The sequence below is a fragment of the Triturus cristatus genome, chromosome 6 (assembly GCF_964204655.1).
Source record: "Triturus cristatus chromosome 6, aTriCri1.1, whole genome shotgun sequence".
Taxonomy (NCBI): Eukaryota; Metazoa; Chordata; class Amphibia; order Caudata; family Salamandridae; genus Triturus; species Triturus cristatus.
The window spans coordinates 1611201885-1611223695 of NC_140589.1; positions in this window are offsets into that span (position 1 = coordinate 1611201885).

Below are 21811 nucleotides of genomic sequence, written 5' to 3' on the forward strand. Positions count from 1 at the left end.
TTGCCGCGCACGTTGTCGGACCACTCTCCTCTCCTGCTGGCCCTGACCACTCCGCATCGGCGAGTACCGCCGTTCACGTGGCGGCTGCCGCCGTATTCGCTGTTGGACGACGTGTTCCGTGGGGAACTGGCGGACGAAATAGACACGTTCTTTGAGGTCAACGCAGGCACAGTCCAGAGTTTCCAAATAGCGTGGGACTCGTTTAAGGCCTATATTCGTGGTGTAGCGATGACTAAGCATTCGGGGGTGCTTAAATCCATCCGGCGGCGGCTCGGGGCCCTGGAGACGCAGATAGCTCAACTGGAGGTGAGTCAGGGGGCCTCGGTGGACCCTGAGGTGGCCACGAGGCTGCAGCACCTGGTCGCTGAGTTCAACAGTGAAGCGGACCGAGAGGTACAACACATGGGGAAGTATGCCACAGCCCGCACGTACGGGGAGGGTGAGCGCCCGGGATCCTTGCTAGCGGGAATACTGCGCAATTCTAGGCGACCCCTGGTCATTGATGAGCTTGTCACTGCTTCGGGCGATGTGATCACCGAGGAGGAGGGGGTCATAGAAGAATTTAGGGCCTATTACGCTGGATTGTACAAATCGCAGTCCTCGCGCATGGAGGAGGAGATAGACGACTACCTCAGTTACCTCAAAATGCCGTTTTTGTCCAACTCGCGGCGAGAATTCTTGGCGCTGCCCATACAAAAAGACGAGATCTTGGAGGCTTTGGGAAGTATGCGGGCGGGCACTGCCCCGGGAGCAGACGGGCTGACGGTGGCCTTTTATAAGGCCTTCCAGGACCAGCTCCTCCCGCACCTTATGGCCCTTTTTGACGACATTTGCCTCGAAGGTAGTATGCCCGACACGATGCGAGAGGCCCTGCTTGTTACAATTCTAAAACCCGGGAAGCCTCCCAACCAGTGCGGATCCTATAGGCCACTCTCACTGATCAATGTCGATGCCAAAATATATGGGAAGGTGCTGGCCACGCGCTTGGCGCTACTGGTGCCGGAGCTCGTGGCGCCGGAGCAGGCGGGCTTTGTCCCATCCAGGAATCTCACGTACAATATCCGCACGGTCCTTGGCGTCATGCAACATGTGCGCCCAGAGAGTAAGGCCATAGCGCTCTTCCTTGATATGGAGAAAGCGTTTGACTCAGTGGAGTGGCCGTTTATGGTGCGGGTGCTGAGGAAGCTTGGGCTGGGAGAGCCTTTCCTGCAGATGATTGGGGCATTGTATTTCAGACCCACTGCCCGGCTGCGCCTTGGAGATCGTGTCACGGAGCCGTTTGCAATCACTAGAGGGACCAGGCAGGGTTGCCCTCTCTCCCCACTCCTTTACGCGCTGGTGGCGGAGCCCTTAGCGTGCGCAATAAGGGAATACCACAGATTCGAGGGCATTAATTTTCCCTCTTATAAGATTGGTATTTCTACCTATGCGGACGACACGCTACTGTACATCAGAGACCCGGAGGAGAATCTCGCCTCTATCCTGCGGGAGGTGGTCCGGTTTGGGGCGCTGTCGGGCCTCAAAGTCAACTGGAACAAATCGCTGGCATTTCCGCTGACCCCGGCAACATTGCCGTTCTCTATGGAATACCCTCTGCAGTGGACAACAGACTCAATCCGCTACCTGGGCATTCGGCTGCACAGGGACCCGGAGGTCTTGCTGAGGGAAAATTATGGGGTGGCTTATTCCAAACTCGTGGATGAGGTGGAAGAGTGGAACAGGCTGCCCCTCTCGCTGATGGGCAGGATAGCCATTATGAAAATGATCATCCTACCGCGATTTCTGTTCCTCTTTACCAACATTCCTATAGTGCTGCCCAGGTCTTTCTTTGCACAGCTGACTCAGACCCTAATCCGGCTGGCTTGGGGTGGTAGACAACCGAGAGTCCAGTGGAAAGTGCTAACGTTGCCATACGAGATGGGGGGACTTGGAGCTCCGGACCTGGAGAGTTATTACAGGGTGGCGCAGGCGTCCCATCTGCATTCGTGGATACACGCTGACCCAGATATTCCACATGTGCTACTGGAGCGCTTGTTCGCGGATCCGGTACCACTCCCGGCGACGATCTCTCTGCCCGTGGATCGCAGGGCGGGACTGTTGGACTCGCTCGGATCTACTAACCACGCGTGGCACATGCTTATGAAACGGCAGGAATGTGCCCTCTTATACTCCCCGCTGATGCGGGTGGAGTGGGAAGTTTGGCTCCCTCCTCTGCGAGAAGCGGGGGTGACGCGGGCGCTGGGTGCTTTGGGTATAGTGAGGATGGCTGACTTGTTCCAAGACGGCGTGGCTAAGACGCTGGAGAGTGTTGTATCGGCACAGCCGGGGTGCACATTACTCCAGCGCTTTCAATTCCACAGGGTTCGGGGCGCACTGCTGTCTCTTCTGGGGCCGACTGCGGCGGAGCCGCCCGAGATCCCGGAGCTTACCTATGTCATTAAAACTGCGGCGCCGTCCAAGCTGGTCTCGATACTCAAAAAGATCGGGGATCAACACAGGGAGCCCCAGTGCTCTGCTGCGCGGCAAGCCTGGCAAACGGACCTCGAAATGGACATTTCGGATGAGATGTGGAGATACTGCTGCTCCAGCACTAAAAAGGTCTCTTTGAACGGTCGGCACCGATTAATACACTTTAAGTTCTTACAGCGGGTCTACTACACCCCTGAAAGACTACATAGATATGGGTTGCGCCCCACGGCGGAATGCGAGCGTTGCCATGCCCTTGTGGCTGACTTCCTACACATGGCCTGGCTTTGCCCAGGAGTGGCCCGGTTCTGGACGGCGGTATTCCGTGAGTTGAGCCAGATCTTGGAAAAAGAGATCCCCCCTGACCCAGCTCTAGCGCTTTTGGGCTACTCCAAGCCGCTTCCGCGGGCGCTGCGGCGACTGACAGATGTGGCGTTGCTGATTGCGAGACGAGTCGTGGCGGCCTGCTGGATGAGAGGGCCTCTTCCCACTAAGAAAAGATGGGCCAGGGATATGCTGTACTGTAGCACACAGGCGGAAACGTATAGCGAACTGTTGCCCCCTAGGAGTCGCCCTAAGAACTTCTGGGCGCTGTACAGCACTTACATGGCAGCGGGAGACTCTGAGGAGACTGGTCGAGGGGAGACGCAGCATGAAGCCCCGGAGGTGTGTGGTGGGGTAGTGGAGGGTGCGCCACCGGATTAGAGTTCGATAGAGGTGGGATAGGCTATGATGATAGTGTGATGTTTTAGAGAGCGACTGGTTGGCGGGAGGAGGGACGGGGTGTCCCCTGTATGTGGCGTGTGCCACCTTGCGGCGTGCTTGCGAAGCGGGAATTGGAACCGCAGGATTGGCCAGGTCTGGAGGCATGGGGTCTGATGTCTGGCCGGAGTTCGGCACCCTGGTTAGAGACAGTGTGCATGAGTACACATGATACGGGTGAAGACAGTGGCACGATGGCGGACGGGGTGGGGGGTTGGGTGTTGAGATATGGTGTACGAAACTTCATGTGCTTGAGCAGACTGCCTGCAGGTTGGATGAGTGGGCTGGTTAAACCACGGCGTAGGCTGGGGGGGCATACGTACCATATGCGCTGGAAGTGCTTCAGCCTGAACTGTATTATGTAGAACTGCAATGCCGCCGGTCCTCCGGGATGTCGGCTAAATGGCTGTGTGAGAGCTGCAGGACCATAACAGACGTGTTTTCTGAAGTAACCCATTGCATAAGGCAGTCTGCTATGTCTATTTGCTATATCTCAATAAAGGTTTTTGAAAAACTAAAAAAAAAAAAAAAAAAATCAACACTTAGGACAGAAACAAAAGACAGGCCACAGACTGTACTTAAACCAAACCATGCGTAAATATTAATTGTAAGTCACATTTACAAGAAAAGCTTCTCAAAAGTAGTCCAAAAAAAACTGCACCAAAAAAACAGCCCAAAGACTGTTCCATGTTCAAGAAGCCAAAATACACCAAATTCGCCAGTTTTGGCTGGCAGAACACTAAAAAAGCGCTCTGCATATCACCACTTATGAATGTTAAAGTGCAAAGATCAGGATCCTTTTAGGTACTTAGTCACCAAGGAAGAAATACGTTTTTATACCTAAACCTATTTAGGTATCCCGCTAGGGGAACCGGCTGACTCCATTCAAGATTCACATTGGTACATCCAAGAAAGCAGCACATTCTTCGATGTGCGCTTAAAACAGGCATGCCAAAAATATTGTAGCATATACAATATTATTCAGCAGTGGCACTTAACACAATATGTGCCGTTACGAATTATTCAAAAGTTAGAGAAAAATCCCCTCATTACCTGCCTACATAAATTGCAATTTACATATATTTCCAAATTCCAAAGTCTTTGGCCAAACAAACAAATCAAATGTCGGCGACCTTACCAAGCACAAATCACCAACCTCTCATGGCCAAGTTCGTTTTAAATTACTCACGCCAAAGAAGTTCTCAGTCAGGAGCGGCAAACATTTGGAGGATCAAATCAGGAAGACCAGAAATATACTGGGCTGCAGAGACAGAGAATCTCCGTGCGCAGGGTACCTCCTCAATAGATTTCTGTCCTGTCCTCCTCAGTAGATTCCTGTCTCCCATCAAGACCACTCCCTTGGATAGCCGCTTCTCCGATGAGGTCCACGTTTTGGGCGCCATTTAAAGACATAAAAACCTTCTAAGGGGTTCACTGATACACCTGGTCCTTTAAACCAACAAAGAAGAGATTGGCACAGAAGCTGTAATATCAAGAAAACATATTTTTTAACCTCACATGTGGGAGATTGTGTCACACAGTACCCTCAGGCCACTGTAGGAGGCATTCTAAGGAGTACAGAGAACAGGGGCCTTATATATGCATAGGTTACATAGTCAGCATAAAACTAAGGGGAGGTCCTCGCAAGCATGCCTATTGACTAATAAGGGTATACAAAATTTGCTTGCTCAACAAATTGGGAGGGGAGACTAAACTGCTTACATCAGTAGGAATAGCCTGACAGTTCTAAACTAGGAGCAGGTGCATTCTACCAGCTAGGCCTTTCTGAGCATGTGCTCTGGAAGAGGGAGAAAGCACATGGCTAACTAAAATGGCTGCCAGGAACAAAATGGCTTTTAGCTCATGCTAACAGCAATTCCTGCAATCTTTAACAGGTATGCCAAAGGAAGAGGGTAGGGTTAGAATGAAAGAACTTGCAAACTGGCATGCTGCCGATATACACACACTAGGAGACCTATATGCAGAAGGTACTTTGCAGCCCTTCCACTCTCTGACTGAAGATGAAGGTGTTCACCCATGACAATTTTTAAACCATGCCTCTTGGATGGCCAATTGGGCTTTCACTGGGGGAATATCTCGCAAGAACTCCCGACGCATCTCATGTAATGAGTACGAGGCGGCTCCTGATAAAATGGTTTGCAGAATCAATTCATGAACACACCTTAGCCAACTTGACACCACTACGTGATAGTAGGGAGGCGGACCTGACTCGCCCCTACATGCCTGAAGAATGGGCTACTGTACTTGAGAGTCCCAGACATGTTCCCAAAAATGCAAGATTCAGGCTGATTCAATTCTAAATCATTCATAGAGCATATATGTCCCCAGATAAAATTTATAGATATTTTAACAGAGTGGATACTTGCCGCCCACACTGCAAGTTGATGGACGCCGATCTCTTGGATATGTTATGGGCATGCCCCAGGTTGCAAGAATACTGGCATGGAGTGATACAACTGTAGAACTCAAGCACTGATAGAGTATTGCCGAGTAAGTGGGAGGCCTGCATCACAGGGACATTTCCCAGAGATAAGAAACTCAAACCCTCCTCTAGATTTTTAGACCTGGAGTTGGCATTTGCTAAAATACTTGTCACGGGTTTATGGAAAGCTGAAGACCCCCCAAAGCTAAAAACCTGGACACAATCTATGCTGAACTGGGCTAATCTTAGGCTGTCTCGTAGATAATGGAGGACATGCTGGGGCTGCGTAAGTACCCCATTTCTGCAGCTTGGAACGCAACTCTGATGGCGCTCCAAATAGCAATAACCCCGGACGATCCCCAAGACGTTGCTACCACTGATTAATCTACCTTGCACATGCATTGTAGTATGACCCGGTGATGGTGTGGTCTAGAACATGCAACACACATCATGCACACTGACCTATCATGCAGTTTACATTGTTATGTATCTGGTAATTTGACCTTTAATCTGGACTCCACAGCATAGCCGATAGGAGTCACCAAAAGTACACATGTAAGAACAAAATGGTATGTGAAACAGGATACTGTGATCTGTTTATTTATGAAAATGACAACCTGTCATGATAGAAATTATTTTTTCAGTGTATTGACTATGAGTTATCATGCTGCATAGACCTGGATAGCATAACTATTTTTCTGCCTATATCTTGAGATACTGCCTAGAAAATGTGACATCTTTTTTTATGTTTACTGGTTCTTCAAATGTGTATGATGTAGCATGCATTATCTATATATAAAACCTAATAAACAGATCCAAAAAAAATTAATAATGCAAGAGTCGGAAACGTCAACATCTGTCCACTGCTTGCTTCTTTCAAACCAGTTTGGCGTTTCTCAATGCATGTATAATGATATCAACAGATTCAGTCCCAGTCCAACTATCATCTTGTAAGACTAAACCAGCAGTATTTTTGATCCTATCTTTGGACTTGATAGGACAATTTTGTTCCATTAGTCTGTTGGATGCTGGAATTTCTTTAACCCCTCATCTCTGTTCCTGTCATTTGTTTGATCCTTTAAATTTGTATCACTCTGATGCTCAGTACTAAGAGATAACTCTATGTAGTTATTGTTGATCAAATCTATTTATATTTGAAGAGTTAGGGTTTAAATTATCCCCTTGTCAGCCTTTTGTTACTTGGTTGCTCTTTATAGTAAAAGCAAAAGCAAAAGCAAGCCGTAAATTTTAAAACCTCAACCAAAAACTCACAAAAGTCTTGCACGCAATATTGAATAAAAAATGGAGTTTGGCAAATGAGAGAAAAACCCAAAAGCTATAAGGACACGCTTAGTCTGAGTCCCTCAGGCCATTATTTATTACCGTGCTGCATTTCTCCTTCCTGAAATTGACAATTGTTTACATGTTTACCATTTGTATGCTTTATACAACTCTAAAGCACAAAAGTGCCTCACATTTGCAGTTCATTAAGCAATACAAATGTTTATGGCATGAAGTTCTCCGTTACTCAGATATATTAAAACATACCCCTCACCCCCAAAGCCTCCGTCACAAATAAAGGGAATGCTGCCAGTGGGAAGTTGGATGTAAAAGCACCCTAATTCCAGGCTACTCACACATATATTCCCTGAGTTAGATGTTCGTCCTTCCGTCCAACATGACTTGGTCCTGGGACCAACCAAAACCCAGTCGGCGGTCCCGACCGCCTCATTAGGATGCAACCAAACACTGTCCAGTCACATTCCCATATTTCAGAATGGGAGCATGCATTACGGCCGTAAACCGGCCGTAATGCATGCTCCCATAGGGAAATGGGAGGTGCAGTTCATCCTGCACCCCGTGGCCGCCACCTCAAGGGGCCTGCCACAAGGTGCAGGGATCGACAGGGGGACACCATAGGTGCCCCCTCGTCCTCCAATCGGAGGCCGTGCACCAAAGGGGGTCCTGCTGGAGACCCCAAACAGGCTTTCTGACATGGTTTCTATGTCGGACAGGCCGGATAGGAAACCATTATGGAAACTGTGCCTTGTAATCTCAAGGGCAGAAAGGCCCGCCCTTGAGATTACTAGCCGGCTTCAGACTAACGGACGGAAATTCAGAGCTAGTCGGAATGCAGCCGGAATGACTGGTCAGTTTCCTTTTCAACCGCCTCCATCATAATGAGACGGTTGGAAAGGAAACCGAGTATCCCATTGCGATGCTGCCCTAAAGTTTCCGACCATAGGTCAGAGTCTTTACGGGCAGCATCGTAATCAGCCCAATAGTGTTTGGAAATGCGAACAGCTGCATTGTTGGGGCACAATGTGACATCTCTCAGCTTTGGGAAAAAGAAGAACGGAGTCCACATTGTAAAAATAGTGGGGGGACTAGACGGACTTATACCCTGGTTGCTCTCTGTGATCCACAATTAAAGAGATAGCAATTTAAATTTTAGATACACCTTCGAAATAATCACTAAATTATAAAATGTTGTCAGCAAGTCAAAGGGGGAAAATGATTGCATCTTCACTCCACTGAGCTTCTACCTTTTATTTTGATTCTGAGTTTCTGTAGAACTGTTTTCAGACTCAGGGCAGACGTTCCAATATTGCAAAGAACAGATACATATTTGAAGGAGTCAAATCAAGGATCAAACTGATAAAAACAGCATATTACCATGGAACACAGTACAGGCGAATCAAAAGTATTTTTACTCAAACAATTAATCCTATTACTTATATTTAAAAATATATTAGCACTGTTGACGAGTATGTGACCCTCTGGAACCAAAACTATTTATAACTGTATCTACATAATGGTAACATGATGAATAAAACACATTCTGCAGAACTTGATGGGATAATGAATGAGCTCCCTCCTATGCTGCAAGCAAAATTGATTTGCCCATCCAAAACAAGTTACGTACATTACTCTGCACCTGGAAGTGCCTGCTGAAGTTGGTTCATGGGCTGAGAAATCTAGGGCCCGATTGACAAAAGTAATCTGAGATAAAATCCTAACTTTATGACTTTCGGTATTCACAGAAGGCATTTAGGAGTACTAAAGTTATGAATTTGTCTCAGTCAATCTTAAATTTTGGTCTTCAGTTAAACTTTAGACATACTTAAGTTTAACTGAGACAAAATCCTAACGTTACGACTAGGATTTTGTCTCAGTTAAACTTCAGCTTGTCTTAAATTCAACTTAAGATCAAAACTTTAGTTTAACTGAGACAAAATCCTAACTTTAGTACTCCTAAATGTCTTCTGTGAATACCGAAAGTCGTAAAGTTAGGATTTTGTCTCAGATTACTTTTGTGAATCTGGCCCTTAGAGTTCAGATTCCTTAGTCTTCCACTGACTTCTCTGCTCCCAGCATATTTAGAAGAGAAAGATTATATGAGCCCTAGAAAGGAAGGTGGAATGCCTGTAGAAGAAGGCACGGTAAAAGTTTCAAATGATAACAATGAATAGTCACACCGTAGTAACAGTCGCTCCTGAAGGTTCACACACTTGCTGGCTGGCTTGATCAGTGGAAATCTGCATAGCAAGACTTTTCAGGGGAGCCTTAGCTTGGTTTTCCCTTCCTAATATGTGCGCTTCTGTGTGTCAACAAGCATTGGGAGTCCCGAGGAAAGATGCCGATATCCTAGTTTCAGGACACAAAAGATGCCGAAAGATTTATTGACCTTGTATCTTTTTTAATTACTCTTTAATGTTCAAATAAGAATAGTGATTTTCAGTTTAAAGTAGCTTTCTCATTATTTAAGCACTGTAGTGAACACATTAATGTGCTAACCACCAAAGTGCCCAATAATTCGACATTTTTTCCATGAAAATGTCAAAATAATGCAGAATTCCACAAATGTTTTCTATAAAATTGGACTGCTTCTAATCATTGGCATACAGTCACGTACTTTCACCAGGAGCTGAGCAGTCAGCCTCAACGTAACACTAGATATCAGGTAGTGGGGAAAAGGTGTGGTGGTGGACCACAACACAATTAATCACTGTTTTATAAAACCACATGAGAAACCTGCAAAGTAATTGCATTAATGCTACAACTGATTACATAGGAATCCATCTATGTGGTAAAAGAGCATACCTGCCAACTTACACGGTGCCACCGTGTGACACACAATATTGGCTGCCATCACACAGTCTACTGGTGAAAAGCTGATATCACACAGTGGCAGGTAAAATTAGCTGAAAATCACTGTTAATAGAGGTTTTCCAGCTCGTTTTTGGAGGCTTTGAACTGCCGACATCCATTAAGGGGCGTGACATCACCCCAAAACATCGGCACCAGCCAGTTTTTGGGATAAGGGGGCTTGTGGGTGGAGTGGGGTTAAAAAGTGCCTCAGGTACTTCTCGCCACAAGGCTCCGCCCCTTCAAGGCCCTGCCCCCTCCTCACACAGTGAGATTGTTCTTTAAGCTGGCAGGTATGAAAGAGGTAACCTTGCTCAAACTGAGCTGAAGTAGGCATTGCATCAGCACCACAAAGCAGCACAATCCACTCCTACCGGCAACTCTATCACCACCAACAGTGCCTCCTTTGGGCCTGAATTACATAGTTTATGTTGCATCGGCGTTCTTACAACCGGAAAGCCTGTCATCAGCACTGTGAAAAGTTGGCCTGGTATATGCTATCCACTAATTAAAGTGGGCACCCTGTACCAGTCCAAACGAACCCCTTATGGTGATAGGTTAAAGACAACCTTTATTGAAAGCTATCCTAGTGGTAGCTATGGAGAGCAGCCTTCAGGCTAAGTCTTGAAGGAATGTAAAGCAGCTTGTTTTACCAGTCTACAATCTCTTGAATGAACAAATGAAAGGACAACCACACCAGGTATATATTTAAGATATATGTATTTAAGATAAAACACACCCCTCTAGTCTCTTTATGAGGTTGTAGTTTGAAGTACTTAAGTTACAAGTCAGTATTCAACAGTAAAAGCACAAATACACGTTTGGGCCCTAGTGGCGTACCAAACCATATACCAATAAAGTGGTATAAGAACCACGACTGAACTAGACACAAGGCCTAGAGCCTGTAGAAGTGCTTGGACCACAAGGAACCACCCAAGGTAGTGACACAGGGGACCCACGGGGGACGCGTGCAGTGTGAGAACGCAGCCGCGAATCGCTGTTAACTTCTATGGGGAAAGTCGCGGTTGGAAATTAAGAGTTTGAGGACACTTAGAGGACGACTACAAGCAAACCCTTTTGGACTTAGAGGTGTCTAGGGCCAACACCCACGGGAGCACTGGAGTACTCGAGTTACCTCACCCAGGGAAGCCGGGTGCATAGGTGTCAAATGGTGTCGGGTCGCGGCGTCGTTTTCAATGGAAGCTGGCAAAGAAGTGCTGCTGCCGTGAAGAAGAGAAGTGCCCAGAGAGATCCAAGCCTGGATCGAGGATGGAAGGAACCTGAAAGCAGAGGGGACAGAGTCTGGGTCACTTACCAGTGACCAGGGACACGATAGTTCAATGCCCACAGATGTCGGGTGCTTCAGGTGAGTTGACGGGTGTCTTGACTCTTCAGCCACGAGGTCCAGGAGGCGTCAACGATGACCAGGAGCTGGATTCGAGCTGTCCCACGAAGTTGTCGGCAACCAGGATTGACCCAACAAGCGAAAATAGAAAGTCGAAGGTCCAGGATATATGTTGCAGAGTTTCGTCCAGGGTAATCTACAATCTCAAGGACTGGGTTCCCATACTTATACTAAGTTTGGGGGTTGGACATACTCTAGGGACCCACCTATGGGAGGGTTTGGAAAGAGGGGTGGTTACACCCATTTCCTATGTACCAGGCGGGGGGGTAGTATTCCAAAGTGTTTGACACCAAACATGACATGTTTCCGTGCAGCCAGTCCAAAGTTAGCATTTACCGGGAGGTTATAATGCACTTAAAAGTATATGGTCAGGCTGCACCACAAACAGCATCAGAGGAGGTACTCCGAAAGCTGCAGAGGGCCTCTGCTCATGCAGGGGCACCCTCTCACATAAAAACCAAGCACTCTGCCTTCAGGATTGTTCAGGCCTGCCATAGGAGTGACTTATAGGTTTTATATGTGTGTGCAATGGTAGTGATATAGGTAGCCTATACCACAGTAAGGGGTGCATGCACCACCTTACCCAGGCTGCAGTAGCAGACCGGTGGTGTCATTTTGGAGTGCTTCCCAGGGGTGGCATAATACATGCTGCAGCCCCTGGTAGGCCTCTGAGGTACCTATGCCCTGGGTACATAGTATACCATATACTAGGGACTTATAAGGCACTCCAGAATCCAATTAGAGATGTACCTAATGTACATGGAAACCATTTTACAGAGAAAGCAGATAGACTGGGGCCCTGAATAGCAGGGTCCCAGTCCAACTAAGTCATAAACCAGCAAAACACCAGGAAAAAATTGGGGGCCACCATATAGTCAGATTCCACCTTCCTACATAACCCCCCCCCCCCCAACGAAAGGAGCTAAGGCTAACCTTGGCCAGTGGAGCCTTTATTGACCGGGTGGCCATATAAGGAAGTACCTGCACTAGCATGGTTGCCCCCTGTTTCATGGTCCACTAAGCTATCCCTCACCCTAAGGGTATGAGAGGGTCTCCGCCATGGAGAATTACTACCTGTAGTGTGTTTTGGTAAAGTAGAAGGCTGGTGAGGTGTCTGAGTAGAGAAGTAAGGCCCTGATAAAGTTGGTCTCAGCTTCCTCGGATCAGTCGTCACCATGGTGCCTTACTTTCCAGGACTGAGTTGTACTTTGCTCTAAGTGTCAACCTTTGGGTCCCTTTGGGTGGCACACTGGAGGGACATGGCAGGTTTGGAACCTTTTGGTCCCAGGTTTGCCCTCGCCCAACAGAGTCCTTCTAGGGGAGGTCCCTACCCAATGGTAATGGGGATCCCTCAGTGTGTTGAGGAAATGTCACCTGGCTAGGGCTACTAGACTGGGTGCCCCTAATCTGCTTATGGGGGTTCCTCTGGACAGGGGGCCCTGTGGGGTCCACTGACCTCCCTGGCCTCTTCAGCCCTGGGCTGACTGAGGCAGGGTAGAGAGGGGCAGGTTACCTGCTCCAGACTGGGTACCACCTTGGAAGGGTCCACTGCCATCAGGGGTTTTGCCAGGCCAGGCCTGACTACCTCTGGGGCAGTTCCTTCACAAGGGGTAGGATCAGTTCCCTGAGGAAGCTGACCCTTACCTATAGTCTTGGGGGGGAGACTTTTCTTCAACCCTTCTGCTCTCTTGTGGAGGAGTGTGGGCCATTATTTCAGGCTCCATCACTCCAAAACTTTTCTGGGTTTGGGCTGTGGCCATCACAGCCCCACTAGCCTTTTCAGGTATGCCCAGCATTATCAGATGGGCTTGGTGTTCAACTTCAGCCCAGGCTGAAATTTCCAGATCATTGCCCATTAGGCAATTTACAGGCAAGTTTGGGGACACTGCCACTCTCTTTGGGCCTGTGACCCCTCCCCAGCTTAGATTGACTATGGCCATGGGGTGATCTGTGCTGACACCATCTATATTGGTCACCTGGTAACTAAAACCAGGTAAAAGCTGCTGTGGGGGGACTAGTTTTCCTGTCACCATGGTGACACTAGCCCCTGTGTCCTTATAGGCCTCAGCTTTCGGACCATTGATTATGGGCTCCAGTCTGTACCTGCCCAAATCATTGGGACCTATGGTAAAAGTGGCAAATCCCACGCCACCATCACAGACTAAGGAGGCCTGTGAGGGGGACCTGTCTAAACTAGGACCCACCTCTGTTCCCCATGAGAATGCACCTAACTTCTTGGATGCAATACTACCACCTGGGGGATTACTACTAGTAGTACCAGGAGGAATGGTAGTATTTGCTGGATGAATATTTTCTTTATTGCCATTCCTGGGGCAACTGGGATCAGTTTTCCAGTGGCCAGGCTTTTTACAGACATGGCAATATTGTTTCTATTCAGGAGAGGAAGGAGTTTAGGACCCACCCCCAGAAGGGGACTTTTGGGGCCCTGTAGTGGACTTATCTTTAGATTTGTCCCCACCTTTCTCTTGGGGCTTGGTAGAATCTTTCTTCTGGTCACCCCCTGATTCTTAGGCCTTTCCCTGGTTCTGACCCATTTGTCTGCCTTCTTTCCCAAATCTTGGGGAGAGGTCAGATCAGAGTCCACCAGGTACTGGTGTAAAAGCTGGTTTTGACAATTACTTAGGACCTGCTCCCTCATAATCAAATTGTACAATCCTGTAAAGTCATGTACTTTGCTGCCATGTATCCAACCTTCCAGAGCCTTAGTAGCACAGTCAATAAAGTCTACCCAGTCTTGAGTCTGAGCTTTTTGGGTGTCTCTGAACTTCAACCTATACTATTCAGTGGTTAGGCCAAACCCATCAATCAGAACACTCTTCAAGACCTTGTAATTGTCAGCATCCTCTTCTCTGACAGTGAGGAGCTTATCTCTACCTTTGTCTGCTGCAAAGGAGAGCCACACGATTGCTGCCCACTGCTCCTGGGGGACCCTTTGTACTTTACAGGCCCTTTCCAGTGCAGCAATCCATTTGTGGATGTCATCCCCACTCTGGTAGGGAGGGACAATCTTATTCAGGTTTCTATGGTCATGAGACCTCTCCCTATCTCTAGGGAAGTTGCTGCCACCAAGGGACTCTAGTCCCTCCATTTTTCTAGCTCTGTAGAGCTCTAGGGCTTCCTTATCTAGGGCCATCTGCTGTTTTCTGAGGTGCAGCTAAGCCTGCTTCTACTTCAGCAGTCTCTCTCTCCTCTCCTGGGAGGTTTCCCTCCCTCTGTGAGAAGAAATAGAGGTCCCTACAGATGAAGTAGACTGGACAGACTCCCTTGAGAGAGATCTATCCCTTCTACCCCTACTTTCAACTCTTCCTGGACAAAGAAGCATTGTGCTCATCCTCATCATCCTCATCCAGTGGAGCTGGGTTTTCCAGATCCTGATCATTGCCATCAGTCTGGTCAACAGCAGAGGTTGGGCCAGGGGGAGTTCCACCCCTAAGTCCACCCTAAACTGCCGCCCCACCCACTCTACCTACCCCTTCAGGTCCACTAGGCCCTGAGAGATCATCCAGCCTGAGTATCTGCAAGAGATGCTGGGTGGTTGGGCTTTTGCCTGTCTTCAGATTCGTAATAGAACATAAGGCCCCAAGCTGAGCAAAGGTGAGATCCTCATACTTATAGGGGAGAAGCCCACCGGCTTCTGGCAGGGACCCACTGGTTCCTGGCTGATTAGACATTACTAGTGTGGTGTGGTGTATTGCACTACCGACACTAGTGTGGCCTACTATACTCCTCTTGAGTTGTAGAAAGGGTGTGCTAAGCCCTTGACACACAACTCTAAGTTCAGTGGAGCTTACTGTATACTAAGCTTGATATTATATGAACCTAAGGTACCTTTAGTGGTTTTCAGTTGATCAATTCAATTGAGATTATCTGTTAAGACAATAGCAAGCTGGAATCCCACAAACTGCACACCAATGTGAGTAGTTGGCCTGGTATATGCTGTCCACTAATTAAAGTGGACACCCTTTACCAGTCCAAACAAACCCCTGATGGTGATAGGTTAAAGACAACCTTTATTGAAAGCTATCCTAGTGGTAGCTATGGAGAGCAGCCTTCAGGCTAAGTCTTGAAGGAATGTAAAGCAGCTTGTTTTACCAGTCTATAATCTCTTGAATGACCAAATGAAAGGACAACCACACCAGGTATATATTTAAAATATATGTATTTAAGATAAAACACACCCCTCTAGTCTCTTTATGAGACTGGAGTTCGAAGTACTTAAGTTACAAGTCAGTATTCAACAGTAAAAGCACAAATACACGTTTGGGCCCTAGGGGCATACCAAACCATATACCAATAAAGTGGTATAAGAACCACAACTGAACTAGACACAAGGCCTAGAGCTTGTAGAAGTGCTTGGACCACAAGGAACCACCCAAGGTAGTGACACAGGGGACCCATGGGGGACGTGTGCAGTGTGAGAACACAGCCGCAAATCGCCGTTAACTTCTATGGGGAAAGTCGCGGTTGGAAATTAAGAGTTTATGGACACTTAGAGGATGACTACAAGCAAACCCTTTTGGACTTAGACGTGTCTAGCGCAAACACCCACGGGAGCACTGGAGTACTCGAGTTACCTCACCCAGGGAACCCGGGTGCATAGGTGTCAAATGGTGTTGGGTCGCGGCGTCGTTTACAATGGAAGCTGGCAAAGAAGTGCTGGTGCCGTGAGGAGGAGAAGTGTCCGGAGAGATCCAAGCCTGGATCGAGGATGGAAGGAACCTGAAAGCAGAGGGGACAGAGTCTGGGTCACTTACCAGTGACCAGGGGCACGATAGTCCAATGCCCACAGATGTTGGGTGCTTCAGGTGAGTTGATGGGTGTCTTGACTCTTCAGCCACGAGGTCCAGGAGGCATCGACGATGACCGGGAGCTGGATTCGAGCTGTCCCATGAAGTCTGTCGAGTGCTGCAGTGCCGCGACCAGGATGGACCAAACAAGTCTTTGCAACGGCAAGTCAAGGGAAAGTAGAAGAAAGACGTCGGTGCAGACCAGCAAGGTATGGGGGACTCACCCAGCGAGGGTAAGTTGGGGCACGTCTGGAGCAATCAGGAAAGCCCAATTAGAAGAGGAGTTGCCTTCGTGGGGACCCACTAGCCAATGGGCTAGCGATCGTGAAGGAGACTCAAACAGTCACACTGGAAACTGGCTTACGGGTCACTCGTGGAGTGGAGGCCAGAGATCTTTGGTGCTGTAGATGCCCAAGGCTGGGGCTACTCAGAGCCCAAAGCACAACTTCAAGGAAGACCAGGAAGATGATGGACTTGCAAAAGGTCACAGTGTCCAGGGGTCATGGTTCCACGTTACCCACGATAGCCACGGGCCTGAGCTTTGCTGTGGACTCAGGGTAGCCTCGGGGATGTCTGGAAATCCTCCTCTGGTGATGCAAAGACTTCAGCGTCCGGCGGGAGCTTCAGAGTTGAAGACCGGACAGTTGCTTCTTTGGTGCCTGCCAAGCAGGGGAGTCACTCCTCGACCCCAAGAGAGATTTCTTCAGTCTTCTAGCGAAAATAGAAAGTCGAAGGTCCAGGATATATGTTGCAGAGTTTCGTCCAGGGTAATCTACAAACTCAAGGACTGGGTTCCCATACTTATACTAAGTTTGGGGGTTGGACATACTCTAGGGACCCACCTATGGGAGGGTTTGGAAAGAGGGGTAGTTACCCCCTATTTCCTTTGTCCAGTTTCATGCTAGAGCAGGGGCAGGTAGGCCCTGCAACCGGTTTGAACTGGACTATGCACAGGGACACCAAGTGTGCCCCAAGTGCAGGACTTCAAAGCACCAGAGAGTGCTCCCGCCCAGCCCCAATACACATCTGCCAGTCTGGGGAGGTGGTTACACCCCCCTGGGACAGGAAACCTATTGTCTAGGCCTCCCCTGCCAGAGTTTCGGTCAGCAGCAGGAGGCCAGACCCGTGTCTGTGGCATCCATTTTGTGATGCCAGGGCTTTAGAAAGCCTTTACCGGGTAGACCAGTGTGAACATGTCTCTCCCTCTAGAAGGGTGGAATGCTACCCCCGCCGCCAGGACTGGCAGGGGGGTAGTATTCCAAAGTGTTTGACACCAAACACGTCATGTGTCCATGCAGCCAGTACAAAGTTAGCATTTACCGCGGGGTTATAATGCACTTAAGAGTATATGGTCAGGCTGCACCACAAACAGCATCAGAGGAGGTACTCCGAACACTGCAGAGGGGCTCTGCTCATGCAGGGGCACCCTCTCACATAAAAACCAAGCACTCTGCCTTCAGGATTGTTAAGGCCTGCCATAGGAGTGACTTATAGGTTTTATATGTGTGTGCAATCGTATTGATATAGGTAGCCTATACCACAGTAAGGGGTGCATGCATCACCTTACCCAGGCTGCAGTAGCAGACCTGTGGTGTCATTTTGGAGTGCTTCCCAGGGGTGGCATAATACATGCTGCAGCCCCTGGTAGGCCTCTGAGGTACCTATGCCCTGGGTACATAGTATACCATATACTAGGGGCTTATAAGGCACTCCAGAATCCAATTAGAGATGTACCCAATGTACATGGAAACCATTTTACAGAGAAAGCAGATAGACTGGGGCCCTGAAGAGCAGGGTCCCAGTCCAACTAAGTCATAAACCAGCAAAACACCAGGAAAGAAGTGGGGGCAACCATATAGTCAGATTCCCCCTTCCTACAAGCACATACTGCCACTCCCACTCAAACACAATACGATGGAAGCTCCACCCTCTCCCACAACTCACTCCTTTTTTAGGTCTCGCCTACGTAGTGCGCATGCACTACATAGGAGACCTTTAGCTGTCGTGCAGCTCTTTTTCAAAGCACATACTCATGCTTGTGGCGGCATACACCTAGCGGGAGCGCGCAGGGGCACGCCACAAGAATGAATATGTGCTTTGAAAAAGAGCAAAATGTGCGCACGCACCACTCCCCGGCAACCTGTTTCAATTTCATGTCCGCGAAAGCAGGCAATGCTTGTTGATGTCTTCTCTGGCATTTGGGTACCGTCGTGCCGGCGCCAATTTCCTGCCTGCCATCTGCCGCTGCACGCGCCGCCACGGCTCATTATGCAGGCCCCCTCAGTGCCTAATTTGATGCGATGTTCTTCTTTCCATAGACTTTAATCAGGTGCAAAGAGGTCTCGGCTAAATTATTTATAATTGTCAGCTGATGGAACACTCCCTTTTTATGGAGACTGCCTTTTAGACAAGGGTTATGTGCGTGTGTTTGGTTTCCTAGGGTACCCACCTCCCTACCTGTTGTTTTTATGTAATACCAAAATAGCATTGTAGCAAGTTGTTCTGTGCCCTAATTTATTTTGCCTTTCGTGTAGAGTGCCTCGATCCTTATTCCGGGTTCAGGCATGCGCGTTGGGTGGATTCAGTGAAGGCTCGCGCAGATTCTGGGGCACAGGGAAGCAGGCGGAGTTTCCATGTCTGTGACACTTTACAGCTCTGGTTTAACAGAACCCATACACAGCCGTCCATGCAAAGTGCTAGTTTTCTCACCATGCTCGACTGGTAGACCTCACCAATTTTCCAAGGGTGGGCAGTAAGGCAGCTGGCAAACCATTCCTATTCACTCCCATTCAGTCCTTGGTCCCTCTGCTGAAGCTACTGTCATGGGCAGGGCTTTAAGTGGGATGAAAAATCTGGGGGTTCTCTCCAAGGGGCATGGTCATGGAGTTAAGGACGTGGCTTAAAAACACGTAAGCTAAATATTTGTGTTTAGCACAGTGTGCCGCCCGACTTGTATTTTGCTGTTCCTGTCATAGTGTCCAGATATATGATTCAACAAGTAACATCATACGTACAAGTCAGGACTATTGGCTTTGTCAATGGTTGCTAGTTGCATAATACAAATAAGCAGCAACTATGGCTTGTATAAAAAACTTCCACGTAAAGCCCTGGTGACACCACGACAATGTTGCTGCTCCTGAGTTTCAAAAAGAGAAGGGAAATCCAGAGAGAAAATGACTCCAATCAGAACCCTCACATGGAAAGATGGAAAGCAGTTTCATTCCACCAATACCCTCCCCAGACTGTAAAGAAGTACTGTTAGACTTGGCAATTTGGTGTGGTTTCCCCTGACATTTTGCCTCTACCTCCTTTATTTTGATGCTGTGCTGAATTTAGTTTTTTATGGCTTCGATGCTTTGGGAACTTTGCCACTGCCAATCAGTGTCAAAAGGCAAGTGCTCCCTGTGTAAATTGTTATTACAATTGGTTCTCCCTGCATATTTTGATTTATTGGTATGTCCCTAGTAAAGTCCACTGAGTGTGCCAGGGTCTGTAAATCAAATGATACTAGTGGGCCTGCAGCACTGATTGTGCTACCCACATGAGTAGCCCTGAAAAGGTATCTGAGACCTGCCACTGCAGTGTCTGCACATAGTTTTAAACTGCCATGTCACCCGCAACTACGGAACAAATCCTTCCTCACAGCAGCAACCAAAAGCTAAGAATCACCACACACCAGTGGACAGTTTCTGCTGTTTGATACAGTCCACGTCATAAAAAGTTGAAATCAAGAATATGCTGAAAAACATTTTCCTTACTCACTCCCATACTCAATGTCTTGCCGACAGCAACATTCACCATTTTCAAGAATGTGAGTGTTTGTCAATCGCAGGTTATCTGTCAAAACCGCTCCACTTGCAGGCTGAGCTCGCAAATAGCGCAAAGGAGGCACCAACTGCTCTTCATAAATGTCTATCTTCGCCCTAGATCACTTTGTGGGGTTGCCTTTTCCTCCGCCCTCACAAGCGAGGCAGCATGGCCTAGCAATGTTGGAATGACGATTTACTGGGATTTTGTAGATTTGCCACTTTGTGGCCAATATTTTTATATTAAAGAGAATATCTACCTTTTCTCCCATTGACCAGTAGTAGCAGCTGAATTTATTAACCCCAATGGCTTGAAAATGCCTTTTTACAACAAGGTACAAATGGGCCAAATCACCCCTCTCTTGAAAAAACAACCTCTCTATCCAGAGAACCTGAACAACTGCCTCCCAGTCTCCACATTCCAATTCGCAGGTAAATTTATTGAAAGTTGCCTAGGATCCCAACTAGCCTCACACATTGTAACAAACAACCTCCTGGACTCGCTCAAATCAGGTTTCCGCCAGCGTCACAGTACAAAAATGCACTCCTCCAAATAGTTGCTGAATCTTCAACTTTGGCAACTCCTACCTCCTGGTTGCCCTGGATGTATCCACTGCATTTAACACTATAAACCATCTGGTCCTCCTTCGCACTCTTGAACTTTGCATGAGATGTGGAGTCACTGTCCTCAACTGGTTCTCCTTATACCTATCCAGCCACTCCCAAAATGCCAGTCAGAGTTCACCAAGGGGTCCCTAACGGCTCAATCCTGTCCCCAAATCTCTTCCACCTCCACCTAGAAATTATTTGTGTGATTCTTAGAAACTCTGGGATTCTCTTCCACCTTTATGCTGACAATACCCTAATATACTTGAAAATATCACACCCCGAGGACGTAGCCCTGCTTTCAAAAACACTCTTAAAGATTCAAAACTGGTTGTCCAGCCACCATTTAAAACTCAACCCAACTAAAACAGAATTTCTTTTGATCTCACCTCCGAAAGCAAAAACAGCAGTACAAGAATGGATGGCCAAACTTCCCACCCTGAAGGTTGCCCCGCCATTGTCCAGAGTGCAAGATCACTCTGCATCACCGTGGAAAATCCTCTCAATCTTCACATCCACATTGCAGCCATGGCCAACAGTGCACAACACCAACTGAAGACGTTTTAGGGCATCAGACAATTGAATCCAGAACAAGACCTCAAAAAAGTGGTGCAGTGTTTCGTCCTCTCCAGAATTGCCCTTCTCTCAGGCATTTCCAAGGGTCAACTAAGCCCAATGGGAGCAACACTACATGCAGCAGCATGCTTCATTTTAGGTCTCAGGAAATTTGACCACATTTCCCTTGCCCTGCTAACCCTCCATTGGCTCCCCATTGAAGCGTGGGCCCAATTCAAAATTGCTTGTATTACCCACAGAGCGCTACATTCCTACTCACCCTCCTATTTAAATAAGAAACTGAAAATCTCTGGAGCAAATAGGGACTCCCAAAATGCCCAGTCACTGCTACTGGAACCCCCCAGCTTCAGTTGAGAATGATACAAGAACCAGTCTTTCTCCGGAAGTGCCACTAGAATCTGGAACCCTCTGCCTTCCTCCCTCAGTATAACCACCAGCCTGGTAACCTTCAAAAGGGACCTCAAGCTCCTCTTTTTTGAGAGATATCTTGGTTATTTCATCCTCGATCTGAATTATGTATTCTCCCCACTGAGATCTGACCTGCCTTCATTATACAACCCCACCACCTAAACTGCCGCTTTAAATGTGTACTTCCCTTTCTCATGTGATGTAATTGTTTCATTCGACAACTCCTGCACACACATAAAGATGTAAACGTCTGAGCCTGTGTCGCAATAATAGCCCTTGCACCAGGAGGCCTTCTCCAGCACTGTGCGCTGGTGGGCCTAAGAGCTCCTGACTGGGTCTGGAGCATAGGGGTGCCCCTCTATGCACTTTGCAGGGGGGCCTT